General features: G+C 35.5%; 1 protein-coding gene across 2 annotated transcripts in view; it reads left to right on the top strand.

Moving 5' to 3' along the window:
• Positions 1-25,038, top strand: part of Lrp4 (LDL receptor related protein 4) — an 872,950-nt gene that overhangs the window by 329,997 nt on the left and 517,915 nt on the right. The gene's annotated exons all lie outside the window — the stretch shown is intronic.

The raw sequence follows: 25,038 nt of genomic DNA, 5'->3' as shown, positions 1-25,038 counted from the left end.
GATAGTAACTGCTCAGGTGTTCATATAACTAACTAACTAACTCACTCTATGCTCTATGGAACCCGAAGGTTCAATCCCACATTCACAAAAGCTCTACACTGACTTCTATCATTGGCCAACTGGATCCAGTTTCTACTTTGTATTCCTATTTCTGGGAGATCTATCTTAATATTGTCCTCCCACTTGCGCCTAGATCTTCCTAATGGTCATTTTCCGGTTGGTCTTCCAGTTAATACTTTGAAACCGTTCCTACTTTCCTTCATTCTGGCTACATGACCTGCCCACCTGAGCCTCCTAGATTTGATCACGCTAACAATGTTTGGTAAACTGTATAAATTATGTATTTCCTCTTTATGAAGTTTCCGCTATTCTTCATTCCGGTTCCTCTTGGTTCGGAATGTCCGTCTTAGGATCTTGTTCTCAAATACTTTCAGTCCACGTTCTTCCCTCAGAGTAAGCGATCATGTTTCGCAACCACATATATACCATATATATATATATATATATATATATATATATATATATATATATATATATATATATATATATATATATATATATATAAATTTGAGTTACAACATTTGCTTAATGAGTCTTTAAAATTTTAATGTTTAGAAGGAGAATCATTAACGGTATTGAGCATTGGCTTAACCATAATATTTTGCTACGGGAGAGACATAAACGTTGAAAATACTAAAGTCGTGACCAAATACATATGTACAAACTATTTTATTGACTTTCTTACAAAAAATTTCGAAACATTCCTTTCTAGTGTAACAATTTCCCCTTAAAAACACATATCAAAAACATGGCTTTTCAAGTGTCAACAATATACCACGCCACTCGAAAAAATATCCATCCATGGTTCCGAAAAAAAAAACCGCTTTTTTTGGTCCTAATCCCCTTCACACTAGTTCTCTCTTTCCTCCACGCACCGAGTTTGGTAGCCTTTCCACTGTTGGAAACAGGCCTGGAACCCTTAAGGGTCTTCACTACAGCGAAATTATACTACCGCTAATTTTAGAGTTTTTCTGTAATATCTTCAAAACAAATAAAAATATTCGGAAAGCAGAAACGTAGTGAACTAGACAATACGATTTGGCATGTGATACCGTTATCACAACTCATCTGCCTGCTTTCGATTTGCAACTGTAGATAGATTTAGCATTTTTTACGGTTTCTGTAAATAGCGGCACACCAAAAGCAGATAGGTGAGTTGTGGTAAAGGTATCACATGCAAAATCGTATTGTCTAGTTCACTACGTTTCTGCTTTTCGAATATTTTTTATTTATTTTGAAGATATTACAGACAAACTCTAAAATTAGCGGTAGTTTAATTTCGCTGTAGTGAAGACCCTTAATCGGAAAGTGCTACGAGAGCAGCCATTGCGTTGCACTAGATCTCCTCTTGGGTGGAGTTTGTATCTGATACCTTTTGCTTTTCGGGAAGAGTCAAAAATTTCATGAGGCTATACACGGAGAGTAGGAAGGTTGACGAAACATCGAAATCTTGTGCTGGGGTAAAAGGATAACCATATGAGGTACATAAATGGGATCATTAACCTGGTGCATTCTTTGGAACTTTGAGGTCCACAGAGCGTAACGTAGACTACGGGAAATGCCTGCAGAGCAGAGATGTGCGTCTACGCGTAAAAAACGATAGTTTACGTTTACGTGTCAACTATGCGTAGACAATGTAAACAACGTAGACTATGTAGAATATGTCAACAACACGTAATTTAATATGGTGTCGTGGACAATAAAGGAGCTTTCTTTTGTCGTTACCTTGCGAAATTGCGTACAAAATAAAATGCCTAAACCAACGGATAGTAACTTTCGAAATGAAATGAAATGAAATCTTTGAGTTTTACGTCCCACGGTTATGCCGGTTAGGCTAAAGGAGACGGTGATGATGAGTAATGAATGAAATGGTGGAATGAAGAAAGTAGGAGGAAACGGGAGAACCCCGAGAAAACCACGCACACGGTGTTTGTCCACCACAAAGTTCACTTGGCGGCAGTAACTTTCGAATACTTAGTTTCGTCTTGATGAAGGAAAATGAAAAATATTGTGCATTTTGTAAAATATGCAAGAAAAAATTGGAAAATACAGCAGATTCAAGACTGAAAGCCCACAGGTGAGAATTAGTTTTGTAAATTTCATTATAAAAGCAGTGCTCGAAGTGGAAAATCTAAGGAAGTGGTATGTGCAGAGCAGAGTAAACATACAGATTAGATAATTTCCTCTACTTTTTATATGTTAGTCGTTTCCCTAATCTTTCGCCGCACCGAAGCAAAACAACTGAATGAGGAAATATGAACAAACGAGCAACGAAATTTTTCCTTAGTGGTTGTCCACATAGTCTACACGGGAAAAGGCGTAATGTAGATTACGTATAGATTACAGTAGACAATCGCGTAGACGTAAAATTATAGTTTACGGCACATCACTGCTGCAGAGAAGTCCTTTATACAGACATATGACGCATATTGCCGCGGCGATCGAAGAACATAATCATCGTAGTTTGATTTTGCTACACACCTGGCGATCATTTCTGGGCCTCCGCGAGCTTTGTCAGGCCTTTGTGAGATATCTACGGAGTCGATTGTAATTTCTTTTTAACGTCCTGCCCATATCTTTACCATTTTAGTCGCGCCAAGCAACAGAGGAGCACCCAACATAACCACTCCTCTACAAAAGAAGATGCACATGAAAGTAACGCCATCTTCAGATTAAAGGCATCATAGACCCCTCTTCCACGACGGAAAACTTGGTCAACTTATGCCAGATACTTTTCCTAAAAAGAAAGAAGATCGAATATTTTTTCGACACACCTCGTATATAAATAAAATAATCACAAAGCACTAAATAAAATACGGGAAAGCAATAAAATTAATTTGTTTTGAAGCTAACAACAGAATATTAACAAAAACTCAAACAACCTCACTGGTAATCTTCCTAAGAGAGACATGGCCCCTTACTTTTCCAGCGCCATAGTTACGGCCTGTGATTCAAGGTATTCTAGGAAGGGCGACAGTGTTCTATAAGGGTTTCCCCGCTTTAATTACGCCTACGGTACTGAGTGCCTACGTCATCCTCATTTTTTTTTTTTTTAGCACATTGTTTTATACGACGAGTTATATCTTGTCTTTTCTTTGAAACGACCTGGAATTTTAATGAAGTGATTTTACTAATTTCTTCTGCAAGTTTACTTATTATAAATGTTCCTAACATTTTAAAATGAATTTTCATTATATATATATATCTATCTATCTATATCTATCTATCTATCTATATCTATCTATCTTTAGCTGCTAGGGGTCTAAAAAGGTCGAAACAATAGATAAGTTCTAAATTTTTTAACTTTGATTTCTTTGCTCCTCTCTATATTATATTCACTAAATCTTGAACTGAAGAAATGCGTGAAGCAATAAAACTATGAATATGGTATTGCCATCAACACGTTCTGTTCTAATTTAGTTCTCGGAATGTCATGATATTTTCCCTCAAATATCACTATTTTTGCAGAAATGACTTTTGATGTCACCGTTTTACAAAGAAATAAGTATAAAAAGCTTTATCGACCCTATTATCTATTCACAAATAAATATTTTGTTGTTTTTTAAGAAGCAAAATGTATTTTGTTCATTACATACCACCAAGGCATCTTTCTGTGAGGCGAAAAAGTCGAAGGACAAAAAAGTTTATATTTTACAATAAATTTTGTTGAGAGTGGTAAAGGACTGTGAGAGACATTGTTATAGAAAGTTTGGTTAATTAATTTTAATAAATAACATATTTATACATATCTATAATTTTGAGGGGTTTAAACGGGACGAAATGTTTCCAATAATTTGGATTTTTTTAAAATAACAACAATATTTTACATCTTATTGCAATGAATCTGACATAATTCAATCTAAGTAGCATAAGAAACATTTTCCCGAGATGTGTCAGTAATTAGACAGAAATAACGTTGATTGATATGTCGATATTTTTTATGGTCAAGGGGTTTTTTCGGGACGATTTTTGGTTATTTCCAGGTATCCAACTCTCAACAGAATGTGTAAGAAAATGTCGGCAACTGTGAGCGTATTCTTTAAAACGTCTCTTCTCAAGCATTCCTCATTTCATAAACTATTCTGTTTAAACAGTTCACAGAAATTAGGATGGAAAATTGACAAAAACAGTGTCTACCAACATTTCAGATGGAACATCTCGCCATACACAATTGCTTCGGAGAAAGTCGCATCACCGTTCGCTCATAACAAACAGTATTGAGAAGGGGGAAATATGTAGAGGAGGAGCCCTCCCCACGTGCGTCACGCAGCAGCTGAATAGTTGATTGACACCTGAAGTTCCTTTATAGCTGTTTTCTTCCGCTGGTTATAAAGCAGTAAAGCGAACAAGAAAGAGTGGTTACAGATTTCAATAACAATTGCATAGGCTGTGCTCTACACAAACATATTTAAAGCTGAGAAAATATGTAGAAGCCCTAGACTAAAAGACACACACCATTTGAAATATTATAATATATAACTACAATACATGTATATAGAATAAGAAATACATGTTACTCAATGATAATTAAATAATCCAATGTAACACCACTCTACAATATATCCCATATTTTCAGGAACACCATCAATAAGACCGTTATATTGTTTTATTTATGGTTTAGTGTCTCACTGGTAATTACACTGAAAAGAGAGGTTCGGACTTCATCTGATCTCATGCAGTTTTTTATATGGTTTCTTGCCTTTCACTCCTTACATTGTGTCGTTTATTATTATTATTATTATTATTATTATTATTATTATTATTATTATTATTATTATTATTATTATTATTATTATTACATTATTAGTGAGTTGAGTTGATTTTGAGTTTAAAGTCCGTTTCAGCAGCTACGCTGTATGAGAAGTGGACGTACTGATTAACGTGGAATCCGAAACACATGAGCTCCTACTGGGAATCGAACCCAGGTACCCCACGTCAAAGACGCGTACGCTAATCGCTTATCTATGTAGATACTCATAATAATAATAATAATAATAATAATAATAATAATAATAATAATAATAATAATAATAATAATAATAAAGTTTAAATTAAAAGACAAATTCTGAACAAAGCATGAGCTTCTTCGTGGCTAAGCGGTTAGCGTACGCGCCTTTGGCGTGGGAGACCCGGGTTCGATTCCCGGCGGGAGCTCATGTGGTTCGGATTCCACGTTAATCAGTAGGTCCACGTCTCATATAGCCACGCTGCTGAAAGGGACGCTAAACAAAAATCAACTCAACTCTGACCAAAGCATATATTAACTAATAAATAATAGTATTACAGTTTCGGCAAATTAATTTGCCGAAACTGTAACGCTATTATTTATTAGTATATATATGCTTTGGTCAGAATTTGTGTTTTAATTTATACAAGAAGCTCCAATGCTAGAGTGAGTGGTATTCAAATAATATAGTTAATAACATCAAGAAATTTTGAAAACAATAATTTTGGGAGAAAATAGTTTTTGTGGTGGTAAATTGAAGAAATGAAATTAACACTAAAAGCATTTGCGAGATTAAATGTTTTTATAAACTAAACTACTTCCCTGATATTCGAGAAAACCGCACTCAATGTTTTTAATTTCTTCATTTTACCTTCTCAAAAATAGTTTCTTCTTTGTAATGCATTTTATAAAAACTTTGCTTTGTTATAATTTCAGCATCATCTTTACTAAAGGATTTACCAATGAATAAATGAGTTTATTTATAACCTCTTTCTAGTACCGAAGCTATACGTTGCTTGAAAACAGTAATGGTTTTAGATTTTCCCTCAGGGGTGAGGATTTTAATACACTATGTGTGAAAAGTAATATTGTTGAAATGGTAGGAAATCCACATTTAACATGCTCAGGAGGAATTCAATAGCTCCAAGGGGCTCCCTGTCTCTCTCTGAATTAATCACTGCTTGAAAATGAAATCTCTGAGTTTAGTGCCACAAAATTATGCTCCAAGGCTGAAGGATATGGTAGCGAATGAAACAAACAAATGATGGTAAAATCTTGGCGATATAAAAAGCGGGAGGTAATGGAAGATCTTTGAGAAAACCCGTGCACATAGTTTTCATTCTCAATGAAACCGGCTTGGCGAGAACCAGGACCGAAGCTGGGGCCACATATCCTAAGAAGTAGGTTGGTGCTCTATCACTGAGCCACCGAGGTTTTCGTATAAGTGAATCCATACCTTAAGATCGAATCAGATCTACGCTAATGAGTTCAAATTTTAAAGCTGATCAAGAATCGAACTCGGAGCCTCTTACATCATGCTCGCTAACCACTAGAACAGAGCGGGGACTGTAGGGGGTGAAATACAGGGACCTGATCCCTATTAATTGTAACTTCCTGAAGTTAGCTCCCCTCTCATCACAAATATATATTCCAAATATTATACTTTATTCCTTTTAAGTCATTTTTAGTACTCAAACAGCATGTTCCCTAAAAATCTCGAAATCTAATTTTGTAAAACAAACACAGGGGCTGAATCCAGGATAGCGATCGGGGGCGATCGCAACCCCAAGAATAGGATTAAAAACAAATAAAACCCATTACAAAGTTGTAGCTCTTGATTTTTTTAAAACTTTGTATTATAATTGTAGAATAAAAACTAAAATAAGTAAGTCTTCAATTGCAGGAGTTAAATGAATCAATACATCTCAATAAATTACTTGCATTGGAGTTCTTGCTCAGAAAATGCCCACTTTCGAAAATGTAGGTGGCTGCTTCTCCTCTTTCTTTTCAAGATGCAATATTTTGAGCTATCCGTTCCTTCTCAAAACTGATTTCTGCTTCTTGTTAACAATTGGTAAACAGTAAGCTATAAACCCATTTGTCCACAAGTGTTTGTTAATATTCCTGTTTTAGAAAGTCCAGTTTGACAGTACAGAAAGTCAATAAACGTAATGGTTCTGGCATTTTAGATGCAAGTGCAATTGAAAATACAAAGAAGGAAGTAATATAACTAGCGTATGAATAGTAATTAAAGTTAATGATTCAAGAAGAATTCGTATTCTTATTATTATAATTATTCTACTGCTACTACTGTTATTTATTATTATTATTATTATTATTATTATTATTATTATTATTATTATTATTATTATTATTATTATTATTATTATTATTATTATTATTGTTATTATTATTTATAATCCATCAGTATCAACGTTTAAACAAGTCAACATGTACGGCACTGCATGGCAGCCAAGTTCCGCGAAGAAAATGAAAACTGGCCTGCACTGCCGTAAGCATATTATACACGAACAAGAGTTTTGGGTAAAATCACCGATTTCAAGGCTCTGTAAAACCGATTCTAGTGACGGGAAGAAACATGAAATTTAGAATTTAAGGAGATATCCGAGAGATGTGCTCATATACCAAATCTCACATTCCTACCTTCAACCATATTTGAGTACTGGACCCCTAAAATATGTAGTTTTCAGGCTCACTGACTCACTGACTCACTCATCAAATTGATTAGGTACTTCCCAATGAGACAGAGACGTGAAACTTAGCACAAAGGTACCTTATAATGACTTGAGTATAGAAAAAGTCCAAAATCTGATGAATGTGCTATGGGAAATTTTTCATGGGCAAAAAACTGTCCTTAGCTAAGCAAGAAATCGTTTCACTCACTCACTCATCAAATTGATATGGTACTTCCCAATGATCCAATATGCTACAATTAAGATATACGATATTGACATGGTGAACTACAAAAAGAAGTGAAATATGAGCAAAAATACCAGAGGTACAAAAAGTGCAGCCAAGTTCATCAGCCTCAAAAAGTGTTGAGATGAGGATGGATGAACCAAGTTCCTTGGCCCTGCATCTGAAACGAACACTGGAACTTGGCGCGAGGTGTCAAGGAAAATGATGTTAACGAGCCTTAGGGATGGTGTTTGTGAGGGTGGTGGATTTGGGGCTCACCATTAGCCTTATGGCTAAAATGTTCCGCCGTGAAACTAGGAACAGACATCTTAATGTATTCGAATATATGTTAGACATCTCGCAGATGCAGTGGTAAGGAGCTTGGCTCATCCATCCTCATCTCAACACTTTTTGAGGCTGACGAACTTGGCTGCACTTTTTGTACCTCTGGTGTTTTTGTTCATATTAATTCTACAGAAGAGTCCATTCCCTTTTCTAAAATTGTTTTTGCTTTTCGTTTTATTCTTTCTTCTTTCTTTTTTGCAATATATTATTACCTTGTTTTGAGCTCGAAAGACTGCCCCCCCCCCCAATATTCAACTTGGATCCGCCTCTAGTTACAGAATTAAGGAATTATTCACAGAAAGATTCATTTAAAATTTTTTGTTGTTTATTACAAGCGCTTGCATGCGTGGAATAAAACGAAATTTCTATTTTACGTAGATACCAATGTAAAGCTAATTAATGTTAACTGGAAAGCAAAGTTGTTAACGTTTAATTTAGTCGGCAATGTTCTAGTGAGATCAGCGAAGTTAAATAGTACCGGATCTGGCCCGAGTGACCATGCGTACTCATTACATGGTATCGGCATTTCGGTATCCACCCAGCGTCGTTAGGACAATTGGGGAACTACTTGAAAGAAAGTATTGAACTCGGTGACTTCAACTTTCGGCTATTCAAGATTCGTCTAATAACCTCAGGCAATGAAATTTGCAGATGTTAACTCAAGAAAAAGTGTAAGCGAATCTTGAATTCAAGATTGCCTAATGTGAAATTATGTTGGTAGTACTGACAAGAAATGACAAAATTTAAGAAATTTGTAGTTTCTAAATTAAAATTAAAATAAAAATAAAAAGTACACATCAAAACAGTATAAGTGCAATTACACTATATGACTAGATATTATATGTTTGACACCAAGATATGAAAATATTACGTGAAGTTACAAGCATTACAGAAAATATAAAATGAAGTCACAAATTCGACGAGAGTTTACATAATTCATAAAATAAAATTAAACAAAGCACCAAAGATCAGTATAAGCACAATTACGGTATAGATAGTATACGCTTGACATCGAGCATCACCATTAAAAGTGTAAATTTTTAATTAAATGCAAACTGTTTTAGTGCAGTATGCACACTGGCGGATCCACGGGGAGGGCGGAGGGGGCGACTGCCCCTCCAAAGAGTTTTTTTGAACTTTCAGCATTTATTATTGGGAAATACTAATATGGTCTTTTCCCGACCGATCCAATCTGTGTGACAAGCCTAGCAGAGTCTAATCAAAATGTGTGGTACTTAATTGTACTTAATACAGATATATTTGAATTGTGAATACTTCTCTCCCTAGTTCTTTTGGACGGTCACCATAAGCTCCAAAGGAGCGTGAATATGATTCATTGGACGTTGGACGAACAACTGTAGGAAGGGGGTAAGACGAATCACTCTTTGAACTAAAAATGTGTTATTGTGTCCTAGAAAAAGGAGCTCTCTGAGTGGGCTTGAAATTAGCCAACTAACAATACAAAATTCACTAAATTTTTGTATTACCAAGAGAAGTTTCCTTCCTCTCACCAAAGATTTTTAAAAGATTGCTAAATCCATATATTTAAATCTAATTTTGTTTAATTTAATCTCTAGGAAAGCAAGAAAAAAACATGCCCCTCCTGAAGGTCCGGGTTCTCATTTTTCGAGATGGTTACCTCCTACTTATGGGTGGTCCTGATGAAATACCTACATTCAACATTGGCTACACATTCGAACACACACAAATTGTACGTCATATAAATTTTGAAACTGCATTTGGGGAGATTTTAAGCACACAAATGATTGCATCGAGTGCTTGAACTCAACTTGAATAAATTTAACAACGACTATGAAATGTATTTTTTTCACTTTAGTTTGATATTAAGTTTTTCTATACAGTGTCAGTATAACCCCGAGAAAAAAAAAGTTAACCCTGCACGAATCTGGTTTTACAACTTTGAGGAAGGGGTACTAAATGTCACGGCCGTCTTGCACTGCAGCGACTGCGGACTTGTTATCCCAGTCACTGCTTCCCTGATGTATTTCTCATAAGTGCAAGTTAAATAATTAATCTGAAAGTTATTTTCGATACCAGTTTGCTTGGAACCTACCACAGCGTTCCGTTTCTTTTTAGTTTTCATTTCAAACTCACGATGAAATATTTCGGGTTGTCAGTATTATAATAAGCATGAATAGATTTAAACGAGGAGGATGTGAGTGAAGCCCTTAAACTGTATACCAATGTGTCATATGGTCTAACTGTTAAAAAGAGACGTTAACTTCAATAAACAACAAGCAAAGGGGATGGTAAGGGATGAGAAAAACGAATGATATTAAAGAAATAAGTGAAATTAAGAAAATAGGAGGAAAGGGCAGAACCACAAGGAAACCTACACACATTGTTTTTGCGCAGCACAAAAGTGCAATAAGCATGAGATGGATTGAATCAGGGATTCAGTACCAGAGGTGAATACTATACCACTGATCCACCGCGGTCCCGTAGTTAGGAGTCCATGTGTCAAGCTTCCCTCCCCCTACAAACACACAATTTTGAAATTCAAAGTCTTTTGTACGGCAAAGTCTTGTGGTATGTTTTTACTTTTTGTACCGAAAACCCCAAGTTTTGTGCTCTGCCGTTCTGAAGTTATAGCAAGAATAATTTGGGAGGGCTGGAGACTTCGGAAATTGAAAGTTCATTCTGTGCAAAAGTTTTGTACTAGTTTTGTGCTGAAAACTCCTAGTTTTGTTCTCTTGCCATTTTCGAGTTCTCTCTCTATTAAATATGGGGTGCCCATCTTTCCAGCCACTATTTTATAAATTGAAAATCTTTTCTATACCAAAGTTGTTTTTAACCCTTTTACTCTGAAAACCCCAAGTTTTGTGCTCTTGTTGTTCTCAAGTTATGACAATAATAAATTTGGAGGTGCGGGATGAACCTCTCACTTTAGAAATTGAAAGTCTTTTCTATGTCAGGTTATATCCCCAGTTCCGTGCTCACATTTCTCAAGACAAAGCAACAATAAATTTGAGGCCGCGACTGGAGACATGCAACAACCCACTTTAGAAATAGGAAGTGTTTTCTATGCTAAGATACATTACCGCAAAATTGGGGGCCAACTTCGTGAAGTTAGCATCCCATACGTCACATATAATTTTAAAACCTACATCAATTGCTTTAAAATTTTTTGAGAGGATTTAAGGCTGAAATCCTAAAGTTTAGAAGTTTACACTTCTCAAGATACAGCCAGTAAAATAAAGGAGGCCCCCCATTTGTCACGAATAATTAAAACTACGTTAATTGTTTTGGATTTGTTTCGAATGATTTATGGGTGAAATTGTTAAGTTTATGAGTTAAAAGTTCTGGATATACAGTGCAACAAAATAGTGGGGTCTCCCATTAGTCAAACTCTTCGTGAATATCAATAGTTTAGGAGTTGTTTGCGAGAACTTAGGAGTGAAGTCCCAAACTTCAGGAGTTTTCTTTCTTTTTTTTTTTTAAGATAAACGGCTGGAAATAGTTTACGTGTTGTTTGCCACGACCTCATTTTGGTGTTGTTTGCCACGGTATTATCTCTGGCTTATCTTATATCACAATCGTGAAGATTTATACATAATCGACTCATAAGCTGAGGGTTGCCAGATGACCATATCATAAAAATCAAATCTATTATATTTATAAACATAATACATACAATACAAACTGTCGAAGCACGTTATTGGGTTACTACGCTATCAGCTGCTAACGCCGTTGTTAAATTTATTCAAGTTGAGTTCAAGCACTCGATGCAATCATTTGTGTGCTTAAAATCTCCTCAAATGCAGTTTCAAAATTTATATGACGTACAATTTGTGTGTGTTCGAATGTGTAGCCAATGTTGAATGTAGGTATTTCATCAGGACCACCCATAAGTAGGAGGTAACCATCTCGAAAAATGAGAACCCGGACCTTCAGGAGGGGCATGTTTTTTTCTTGCTTTCCTAGAGATTAAATTAAACAAAATTAGATTTAAATATATGGATTTAGCAATCTTTTAAAAATCTTTGGTGAGAGGAAGGAAACTTCTCTTGGTAATACAAAAATTTAGTGAATTTTGTATTGTTAGTTGGCTAATTTCAAGCCCACTCAGAGAGCTCCGTTGTGGCTAAGCGGTTAGTGTACGCGCCTTTGACGTGGAAGACCCGGGTTCGATTCCAGCGGGAGCTCATGTGGATCGGATTCCACGTTAAACTGTAGGTCCACATCTCATAGCCTCGATGCTGAGCGGGCCACTAAAAATTAAATCAAATCAATTCAACAGAGATTATTAAAATACATAGGTCGGCAATCCCTTCATAGCTTTTTTGAAACAAGATGGAATGTGCATGAATTGGAGTAGATTTTAGTTAAAAATCCCATTCAGCAGCAGACTGAGACATGAACCTACATCTTAACATGGAATCCGATCCAAATAAGTTTTCGCCGGTCATCTAACCCAGGTCTCCTAACCCAAAGGCGCGTGGCTATCCACATAACCACAAGGGAGCACTGTGTACGATTTGATACAATGAAACCTATGGCAGAAGTAAACTAGCAGATTACATTTCTTTAAGTTTGAACAATTAATTCTCTCGGACGTTTGAAGGTAAAATTTAGACCATATAAATGAAGAAGTTGAATTCCGCAATTGAAAGATAAATCATTCAATACTGAACCACCCCCAGAAAGAAAAGAACAATTTAAAATATTGTTTTTGTGGTGTAATCGTACATTAGATCGTATCTCAGATGGATTCTAGGGTTGCAGAAATGAGAAAAAATTGCTTAATTTTTAAAGCAAGTCTCAGAGTAAACACTTTAGATGACAGCGATGCAGTGGGTTCTTCTGTTTCCTACCACTTTCTTCATTACACTATTTTTCATTCATTCTGATCATTACCATATCCTTTAGCTTACACGTCATAACCATGGGAAGTAAAACTGAAATATTTCATTTCATTTTTCTAAAGTATATAAAACCCAGTTCTTTAGTCGCGTAGCATAACGGAAAAAGTAACATTTTGTAACAGCCCATATTAAAAACTCAGTTAAAAGAGAAAATGCAATTATATGAATTTACTAAGCTATTGTGAAATTAATTATGTTTTGTGTTCAAAGGCGAGAACATTTACCACTTGTTCCAGAGAATCAAAAAGAGACGTGCTTTGCAATCCTTCCTTTTACTCCAGGTGTGTGTGAATTTTCGCGATAATGTGATATGGTAAGATCGGAATGCAAATCGTGGCAATCAACATGAAAATCAAGTCGTGGCAAACAACACGCTACCTGAAAATACTGGGGATTAACTTCGTGAGGGAGTAACTTCCTGAAACTAGCTCGTCACAAAAAAAAAAAAAAAAAAAAAAAAAAAAAAAAATCAAGCTCACTCTCGAAAGTCTCGGTCTCTCGTTTCGAATATCGACAAAAAAATACATATATATACCATTGTCTTTACTCAAAATGCACGCATTGTTAAGTTACATTTCTGATAGTAAACAATTACCCTTGGGTGACCGTGTTCAGAGGGGTATACACGGGAGAAAGAGGAATTCCACCTTTGATCACAAGGTATATCGAAAGTGTTTAAAACAACTCAAATTTTGAGTTGTGACTCAATATACTGTAGATCTATTCCCTTTGAAGTCATTTTTAGTCAAAGAGCATGTTTCCAACAAATTCCAAAATCTAATTTTGTAAAACAAGCACATAAGATTTCTACCTTCCAATATTATTTTGTTACACATAGCGGTAGATCCAGAGGATTTTTTTTTTTTTTAACGTTGTACAAGTTTAATGAAGCAATACATCGAAAGAAATTACTTGCATTGGCGTTCTTACTCAGAAAATTTCGACCTTCGAAAATGCAGGTAGCCATTTCTTGTTCTTTCTTTTTAAGATGTGATATTTTGCGCTATTGCTTCGTTCTGAAGGTTTGGTGCTGATTGCCACGTGCGCTGACTGCCACAGCCAATTATTGGTGCTGATTGCCTCGACTGGCGCTGATTGCAAATATCAAGATGCTGATTGCCACGAAGATGAGCTGACTGCCACGAGCCTGAGAGAAACTATTTGGAAAGAGCGGAATTAATCCGTCATACTAAATTTACTAATGATCATACTAAATTAATATGAGGGATTAATTTAGTAATCATCACAGCAAATCTATGTAGCATCCTGTAAGTTACAAAGTTGCTCTCTAAGTGTAACGACATACGCTTGGATGTTTATAAAGGGATTGTCTTTTCTGTTATATGTATAATTTGCACATTTCGTCGTTTAAATTAATTGTTTTATTGTATTATTTAATGGATAAGTATTATAAAGTAAAATTAGTGTGTATTTATTCACCCAAGTAATGTTTTTAGAGTCAAAGGAAGGGCTATTTAAACAATGCTAGAAGGACAGTTCTTGGCATTAATAATAATAATAATAATAATAATAATAATAATAATAATAATAATAATAATAATAATAATAATAATAATAATAATTCCACGTCTAAAGAACTAGATTTTCCGGGTGATCATCTTCGCTTCGAAGATGGAATTTCCTTTCTGCAGTACGATAGATTGGAACAAGATAAACGGATTTTGTGTTTTGGATATGATGGTCTGAAGTCAGTGCTGACAAGGGAAGTTCGGGACAAAGCACTCACCTGCAGAGAAACTAAGCATACCATTTGAAGGACCAATTCATGCTGATTTCAACAGGTAATAATATTCCTGTACAATATTCCTGTAATAATATTCCTGTTGAGAACTGTTCGAGATATTCAGATTGGAAATTTATATGAAAAAATGAGTGGATGCATATTTAAACGCGTTAAGTATTTTCTCCCATAGAGAAGCCTGATGTTTTGAACTTGCTACTGCTTGATCACTGGGTCCATTCATAGACAAATTGTTAATTACAAGTTGCATGACGGATGACAAAAGACGTAATGGTTGAGAAGATACCAAAGAACTGCTGCACACGGGGATACAACCATTTGATGTGTTTGGATTCCTATCAATCAAAGATTATGGCAGAAGATTTGTACAGAGTACCGGTATGAAACAACTTCATCAGAACGTTATGATGTACCAACGAAATAATCAAAGACAGTTCGTGTCCATACGAATCAGTTCCGATCACCGCAATACATTGGATTGTTTCATTTTGCGTTTCACAAGGCAGGTTATAGGCCTATACCTTTTGAATCACTTGTCGAATTTTCTTTCTGCTTTGGTTCTGCGAACTGTTCCCTTGACGGATGCAACGCAATTGCACATATAAAATGTTAATGGTGCAAGGAAGTCTTTTGCCTGTGTCATTTCTTCATAAAACAGAAGAACAACAGTGATCAATTTTCATCTCTAACCTATCATTATTGTGAACAATATAATGACTAATTGTATCTAACAAACCCGTTAGTTATTGCAAAACTTTTTTTTTTCTATAACTTCCGATGGCTTTCAATTCGTATGTCAATATTCATTGCTAATTATGTTGCACTTAACGCGTTTAAATGTGCATATCCTCATTTTCTCACATAATGCCAAGTTGAATATCTCGAACAGTTCTCAACCATACATGAAATTTATTAGCTTGTTGTAATCAGCATGAATTAGGGCTTCAAATGGCATGCTTAGCTTCTCTGCATGTGAGTGCTTTCTCCCGAACTTCCCTTGTGAGGGACGTGAGGGACAGCCAGCAGTGTTTTTTTTTTTTTTTTTTAATGTAATTTTCAAGAGCTGCTCGAAACAATTTGCGCAGCTGTACACAGTTCATGCTGACATAGGGAGTTCAAGTGAGAATACATAAATCGATAAATCGTACCAATTTTGTACGTACCGCTCCCTGACAAAACTGAAAGTACATACAGAGACCTGTTTACGTTTGTTAGAAGTTGGTCTGAACAACACGATCCTAAGGTTCATCGCGTTTCTTTCATGCTTCTTGACGTCCGGTAATGTTACGTCTAGCAACTTCCTCTCAGGCTCGTGGCAGTCAGCACGCCATCGTCACAATCAGCACCTTGATATTGACAATCAGCGCCAGTCGTGGCAATCAGCACCAATAATTGGCTGTGGTAGTCGGCCAGCAGCAATGACAATCAGCACCGTTCTGAAAACCGATTTCTGCTTTTCTTAAACAATTGGTAGACAATAAGCTTTAAACGCTATCTGTTCGCAAGTGTTTGTCAATATTGCCGTTTTAGAAATTCTAGTTTGATAGTGCAGAAAGTTAATAGACCTAAGGTTCTGGTATCGCATTCTTTTTCTTCTTCTTCTTCTTCTTCTTCTTCTTCTACTACTACTACTACTACTACTACTACTACTACTACTACTTATTATTATTATTATTATTATTATTATTATTATTATTATTATTATTATTATTATTGTTATTATTAGTAGTAGTGGTAGTAGTATTAGTATTAGTAGTAGTAGTAGTAGTAGTAGTAGTAGTAGCAGTAGCAGAAGTAGTAGTAGTAATCCATCAGTATCAACGTTTAAACAAGTTAATTGTACAGAAGAGTCCATTCCCTTTTATAAATTGTTTGACTTTTTTTTTTTGTAATATATTATTACTTGTTCTGAGCTCGAACGATTGCTCGCCTGGCAATACTCAGCCTGGATCCGTCCCTGGTTACACAGTTAAGGAATTATCCACAGAAATATACGTTTAAAATTCCCTGTTATTTTATTACAACAGCTTGTATGTATGGAATAAAAATAAATTTCTATTTTACGTAGATAACGATGTAAAACTAATTAATGTAGTGGAAAGCGAAGTTGTAAATGTTTATATAACTCGGCAATGCCCTAGTGAGATCAGCGAAGTTAAGGAGTGTCGGGTCTGGCTCGAGGAATGATTGTCGACCATACATACTCACTAGATAGTATTGGCATTATGGCATGCACCCAGCGTCATAAGGATATTTAGGAAGCTACTTAAAAGAAAGTAATAGCGAACTCCGGTTGAGAAAGCCAGCATTAACGGCGAGGGGAGTCGAGTACTGAGCACACAGGCATGAGTGCCACAAACAGAATTTTAAGCCATGATACCCGAAAGGGGATTTTTCGGTCAACTGTAATTCAATCATAGTATTTAGTGATGAGCAAATGCAAGACCAAGATCAAGACCGCGGTGGTCTTGGTCTTGGTCTTGCACACCCAGTCTTGGTCTTGGTCTTGCATGCAAGAGCCTTCAAGTCTTGCATTTAAGAAATCTCAAGCTTTTCATAGGTAAATTTTAAGGATATAAGGGATAATAAACTCTACAATGCGCCAATAGTAACGGAAATGCAATGCATGTTTCTAAATGTAATATAGTTTTCACTTTGTGTAAGTATCATGGTAGTGTACAACATAGGTGATGACCTTTCCTTTTTGATGGGTGCCCACGCTTCACTACCTGTAAGATATGCCTAAATCACAACGTTTCGTAATCTGTTTATATTTTTAACAGATCCAACACTCCACTGGTTCCCAAACTGGAGAGGCTACCCCTGAAACGCATGAAAGATAAATCAAGACGGCACAGATTATTGAAATACCAATTGCAAAATTATTTTTACACTCTAAAGGCGCCAGATTTTTTTCAACCACGATTAGCTAATCCTTGTATTAATCAAACTTCCAATTAAATATTGAGATTTTGTTTTACTGATTCCAATATGTACTCTATGGGTCAGAAACATTGACATTACGCAAAAGTGGTGAAAAAATGCAGGATTTCGATACATGGGCATGGAGAAAAAAGCAGAGAATTAGCTGTGTTGAACGGACAACGAATGAGAAGGTGTTAAAAAATTAGCAGTAGGGAAAAAAGAAGAATTTTAGATATTGTTAAGAGAAGGAAGAGGAACTGGTTAGGATATTGGCTGAGGAGGAACTGTATTATGAGGGACGTGCTGGAAGGTAGTGTGGAAGGAAAGAGAGGGACGGAGCGAAGGAGACTAGTTGAAGGAAGGTATTAAAACAGAAAATTGCTACATCAAGACGAAGAGACTAGCTGAGGACCACCGAACATCGAAGCTTCTCAGTTGCAACAAGTAACCTGCCAATAATGGCAGAATAGCTATTATGAAGGTCATGATATATTTAGCAATATTGACTAAAAAAGAGAAATCAAACCTCTTAATATTGTAGAATAATTTGAGTGAAAACTGAAAACGATTCAACTGTCTATGCCTTTTGTGTAAATTCAATCTATATAAATACTTTTGACCTGTATTGGAAATACAAAATAACGGCATCAAACGCCAAGTTATTTGAAGTCTCACTTGTGAATATGGATTACTAACATCAATTACCCACTTCGTTGGGTTAAACTTAAATAATAATAATAATAATAATAATAATAATAATAATAATAATAATAATAATAATAATAATAATAATAATAATAATAATAATATATTTCGTTAGTCACTTTTTACTATTAGTAAAGCGCTCTCTGACATCGATCATTTTTGATTATTTTTTATATTTCTCTCTTCTTCTCCTCCCCAAGTTCCGGAGCTGAATATGAATTTAAATGGCATCAAAGTGTCGCTGTTCGTCTCAGAGACCCCCAAAACTAAGGATTCGGCACTAATATAGGTCATTTTCAATAAACTTATATATCTCCTTCACCCCCATGTTGCGAGGTACGGCATCGGAAGTGTCATTGTTCATCTCAATGACTTCGAAAACCATGAGTTCGACATTGATAATGGTAATTTTTGATAATTTTATATATCTTGTACCTCCCTCAAGTTGCGGTGCTGAATTTGCATTTAAACGGGATCGGAAGTATCACTGTTCATCTTAGCGACGCCGAAAACTATGGATTCGACACTAATATTTGGTCATTTTTGATCATTATTATGTATCTCCCTCTCCCCAAGTTACGATGCTGAATTTGGTCGTAAACGGTATCGGAAGTGAAAGTAATCAACTCAGCGAACTGGAAAACTATGGATTCGACAATAATATTTGTCATTTTCGATTATTTTTATATATGTTCTCTTCCCTCCGCCAAGCTACGGGGCTGAACTTGGATTTAAATAGCATCGGAAGTGTCACTGTTTATCTTAGGAACCGCAAAAACTATAGACTCCATTTTAATATGAGTCATTTTCGATCATTTTAAAATATCTTTCATTCCCCTCCCCTAAACTGCACCGTCAAAGTGATAGAAAGAAACCATCTCAGGTCCGATCCTCATCTATGTTGAAAATTTGACCAAGATCGGTCGGGTGTTTCAGAAGTTATTAAGTTTTATTATATATGTATATATACACCTCCTTTCCTCCTCCCTTAGGTTTTACCATCAAAGTGAAACAAACTCTAAAAACCTTTTCAGGACCGAACCTCATACATGTTAAAAATTTGATTGAGATCGGTTCAAGAGTTATTGAGTCACAAACTTAGTCATTTTTATTTTTATTTATATTGATTTTTGTACATATTCCCCTCTTCCTGCTCCCCTACATTGCTCCGTCAAAGTGAACTGACAGATATCATTCCCCAAGTCAGAACACCCCAACACCCCCTTTAAAAAACACCCCAAATCAGAACCTCATCTATGTTAAAAATTTGATCAAGATTGGTCGTTTGGTTTAAGTTTTATTTATTATTTTATAACTCCCCCTTCCCCTCCACTAAGTTTTACTGTTAAAGTGAAATGATGAAAACACTCCCAGGCCCAAACCTCATCTATGTTGAAAATTTGATTGAGATCGGTCTGTTGGTTCAAGAGATTAGGAGTCCCAAAAATAGTCATTTTCAATTTTATAATGTTATATTTGTATAATGTTATATTGTTTAATCCTCGATGTGTCGTATACCTAACAAGGCTAAATATTAATAAACAATTATTCAATGTATAAGCATCCGCTCATGAAATCAAACTTGCGATCACATGCACTAAGTGTTTGTCAATGTCATGAAAATGTTATTTCGATATTAGTTTTAAAAGTGCGCATTGAAAATTTCCAACGGATGCTTGAGTCTCGAAGCCAAGGTCATACCCATGTAGTCGACACCTATGGTGTACGGTATTACTGATGTTCGATCTACATTTCTCTTTAGTTTTGGAAGAACACCACTAATATGCTTTGAAATGAAATGAAGTATCTAGTTTACCATCCCATGATTGTGCACCAAGGCTAAGGTAGACGGTAATGATGAGAAATGGCTGAAGAGGTGGAATGAAGAAAGTAGGAGGAAACGAAAAAATAACGAGAAAAACCACGCACACGGTGTTTGTCCACCAAAAAAGTTCACATGGTGCGAAATAACACCTGTGTCGCTTGAAAACGAGTAGTATCTACAGAACACGTGAACAAGCAATTCAGAAAACGACATACTGTTGCTATAAGCTACAGGGGCAGATTGACTCACACGGATTGCATAAACTACTGGAATACATTCACTTCAGCAGCATTTTTACTGAAGCCAAGAAATTCATCTCCTCCTTTTTTACATTATATAAAAAAATCAAGTAGTGCCGGTACTTTTGCAAGACTCTTGCGCAAGAGTCTTGGTATTGGTCTTGGTCTTGCAGGTATGGTCTTGCACACCTTGGTCTTGGTCTTGGCCTTGCATCGGGATTCCTGGTCTTGGTCTTGCATGCAAGACTCTTGCAAAAACTGCAAGACCAAGACTCTTGCGCTCAGCACTAATAGTATTCAGCATTTTGAGATTTAAATTTTCTGTTATCGTTACGCAACTGTACTTTTTTCGTAATTATATCAAAAATTCTAGCAGTTTCGTTTTGCTCCACTATAAACACGAAAGTATACAACAATTTGTAATTTTCATTCTTTACAACAGAAAAAAAAAAAAAAAAAACATGCCTATATAATGCATCAGGATCTTATGAGCTTGTATAAGAAACAGAAAGTGCAATTCGAACTAGGAGAGACACCTGAGTTCAAACCTAAACCTAACTCGATTGAAAATGCAACCGAGATTATAGATAATGAAAGGTGATTGTTTGATTTAAGTTTAGCATTCCCTTCTGCACCGAGAGTATTTGAGAAGTGGTCCTACAACTTAATGTGCAGCTATAGTATTATGGAGAATAAGCTCATCATGAGATTGTAAGAAGGCCGTGTTATAAAGTGTCAATTAAAGTTGGTCTTGTGAAAGGTATTAAAGCATTTCATATATTTGAAACAATTATTGTAGTAGTAAAATATCTATTTGTTTAGATAATTAACGTGATTTTCTTTGTTTAATATGGCAGTCAAAGCAGAATGTAATCTATAGGCTATATACAAAATAAAAGTAATTACTTTTGTGACTTAATAACTCTTGAACCACCCAATCGATCACAATCAAATTTTCAACATAGATGAGTTCCAGCCTGGGATGGTTTTTATTATTTCATTTTAACGGTACAATGTAAGGAAGGGGGAGGGGGATTCGTTTAAAAATGATCGAAAATTACCGATATTAATGTCGAATCCATAGTTTTAGTGTCGTTGAAATGAACAGTGACACTTTCGACGCCGTTTAAATCCAAATTCAGCTCTGCAAATTGGAGGAAGGAATGGGTACGTATACCTTTCGGGTCCTTGTCTTCAAAAGCGAATTGCACTTTGTGGCAACGTCGCAGATGAAGAACCATTGATTACATCTACCAATGCATCAAATAATTACATCGATTCTTGCCAGATGACAGTTAAAGTCAATCATTTGCGTCTCTAGTATGTTAAACTTGGGGGGGCGGAGACGACTAGAATGCTAGTAAACCTCAACTAAAGTTATGTGAAAATTATGAGTAAACTGAAATCTACTTTACTAATGACATCCGCTCTTTCTAGCCTTAGCAACACAGTTCTTCATAATTTTCTTCCATCACTTTTAGACTACTTGCCGAAAAAAAATATGTTTGTATATAATATGATTATTAGATAATTTCTTCACCTTGATATTCCTACCGTTGAATCCCTGCTCAGTTTTCTTAAACGCATTTGAAGCAGTATAGTTTCATAGTCCTCATATATTTCGATTCTTCAGCTAACAAAATCTTAACTCTCTGAAAGAAGTCATACGCTGATGCTTGATTTGATTGTGAATTTCGATTTTTTTTAAAAAAAATTTCTTCTGCATTCTTAATGAACTCAAAATGTATATTATCTACCTTTTTGTTCTTAATTTCGCTGTATGTTTTTGAATTTGTTCAATGAACTATCCTCGTTTACTTCATTTTCCGTTTTAATGTATAAAATGTATTGTTTATTCTTGCTGTCATCCGACTCCTCAATGTATTCTTTCCATCTTCTTCAAACTCAATTCACTCATTAAACACTCATTTCTATCTTTAATTTCTATATTGTCATAGTAGTTGTCCCTTGCTGCCCTTCTACAGTATTCGCATGAAATTTACTCTCATATATAATATTCAAATTTCTCTATCTTTTTAAATTCTTTTTGGTCACCTTCGCTTCTATTGTATATTTCCGTCCTTGTAGATTTCCCTTCTTAATTCGAAGATAAACTTTCTATACATCCTTTCCTCCCCTTATCCAGTCTCCCTTCGTCATGGAAACCAATTGTTGCTGGTTAGGCAATGAAAAACTTATGTGCCTGTAGCAGATACTACTTTGACTAACTAAAAAGCGTAACTTTAAAAATAAATAAATAAACAAAATCCTTCTTTCAAAGTGACATACGTCAGGCGGACATTCTATTCACGCTAACCTAATGTTTAAGAACAGGTATAATTTTAATTTGTTCTGCCTATATTTTTACTTCTTCCACATAGATCTAAATACTTTCAGCATTGATCCATTTACCTCGTATTCAGAATATTTGGGGGACGCGTCCCCCTTTAGACCGCCAGAGACGCCCGTGAAGTCAATAGAGTTGACACTAGCACCAATTATTATCTTAACAATCGATATAACTGTTTGATGGATTTGTAGAGCGATGCTAATGCTCAAAATTAATATGCGATTCTGTCACATAGTGAAATTTTAATTCCCCATGCCAGCTGAGAGAGGCCCTGGGGAGCATTCCATCATATAAGATTTTCCTTTTATTTTGACCTGCAGAATAGTGTTCTGTAGTTTGTGGGCGCTATTTTTAGGACACCCGATATATATATATATATATAACCGATAGTAGTGTCGAATCCATAATTTTCGGGGTCGCTGAGACGAACAGTGACACTTCCGATGCTGTTTAAATCTTCTAAGTCCAGCTCCCATTAGTGCTCTTAAAGGGGATGGTGACTTAAAAATAATTGAAAATGATCGATATTAGTGTCGAATTCATAGTTGATGGGTGACACTATTTTTGCCATGTCCAAAATGAAACTTATTCTTTCCGTGCAAAAAACGGGCATTCTGGTAGCGAACAATAAATGAGAAATTGTAAAATTTAAATTTCCTATCATTCAAATACATTCTTGCTGCTATCTACTGTGTTATCTGGTAGGATATTGAATAACTCTGATTCAGCAGGAAGGAAATTAACTATAGTATTGAAGTTGACTGTGAAGAGTTTCTCTGCATAGCAAGTACTGAGGTTATATGATAAGATATGTTGTACAAAGTGAAATGTAGATCACTATTCGAGTTTTATCCAATGCTTGATATACACCCTAATGATTGAACCCGCGAACACGCATAAAAAGCACGAGTGTTGGCCACCTACCTACGAATGGATATGCCACACAACAATTCAAATTGAATAATAAAAGCAAAAAATATACTACTTACACATTTTATTTTTATTTTATACTATTTACTTTGAGACGAGATCGGGACTGAGACCACTTTTGTCAAACGAGACGAAACCGGAACTGCAGCCTCGTTTATATACCATCCCTACCCAAACTCCTTCAAATTTAATGATTCTTTAAAAGAGCTTCAGTTTCAAAAAAAATCTATAATTTAATTTAGAAAGTTTTAATGTTTTTTATGATCAATTTTATATCAATTTGCGATCATTATTAGCGAATCATTCATATAGGTATTGAGAGTAATCAATAAATCACCATAAATCATCACCAGGACTGTTGTTCACACAGGCGGTGTCAGATACAACTATATGTAAAATTTGAATGGCTGATGCCATGAATGATAAGAATGGTACCATATTTTATTAAGCTTATTTCTATGTGCCAGATAAAAAGGAAAGACAACCATGTCTTTGAAGTTTTTTTAGGGTACCAGACAGTAGAGCCTATAAACAATGAAAGCAAATATTATCTACTCTAAATGCACTAGCTCATTCCTAACACTTGAGCAAGTGACAAGAGAGCGTTGCTTTTTTATAATAAGAAAAAAGAAAAGAAAAAGAATGAAAAAACAACTGACAGTTTTCTTGAAACATTCATTGTAAAGGGAAATTCAAAGGATTTTAGAACACAAAGGAAAAAATTTAACTTGATGATAGAACATCTATTTCACTCCCGTCAGTAACAAAAATGCAGGCGTGTAAAATTTTTGTTCTATTTTCATTATTGAACCAACAATTTGCCACATGGAAGGAGTTCCCCCCCTTCCGCATTATGAAACCTTTTGCTGTGATTTAGCTTTTTCCGTTTCCCGACTATTAGTCTGGTGGCAGAGCAAGAGAACCTTGCATTTTGGGGTGACCAAGGTTTTTTGATATATTATTATAGATTTTGATGTGCTGAATCCAAAACTGCCGGGTGCAACTCTGGCACCCTTGAGCATTTCCCACAATACTCACTAACGATTTCCCCTCCCACTTTTTATTAAAAAATCGTTGACTTCGGGGAAATTATCTGTAACTTCTACAGTATTTAACGTCGAATAACAGCTCAGACCTTGTTATGCTTCTATTGCAACAGTCTTTCCAACTATGTTAATCGTTTGGGTTGCGACGATCAGGAAAGGGAAATAAAATGGGAAATTCTGGAAAATTCCCTCCCAAAGCATCTTTCAGCTCTTAATATCCAAGAACCGTACATCGAATCTCCATCCGGAAAGAAAATATTTTTATTTTTTCATGAACTTTCGACACTAGCAAACAATATTAGGAAGGGTACCGCCCTGGC

Source organism: Thermobia domestica, chromosome 3, assembly GCF_964235325.1.
Source record: "Thermobia domestica chromosome 3, izTheDome1.hap1.1, whole genome shotgun sequence".
NCBI classification, from domain to species: domain Eukaryota; kingdom Metazoa; phylum Arthropoda; class Insecta; order Zygentoma; family Lepismatidae; genus Thermobia; species Thermobia domestica.
The sequence above is the reverse complement of the archived record's forward strand: the minus strand, read 5'-3'. Positions and strand labels throughout refer to the sequence as shown.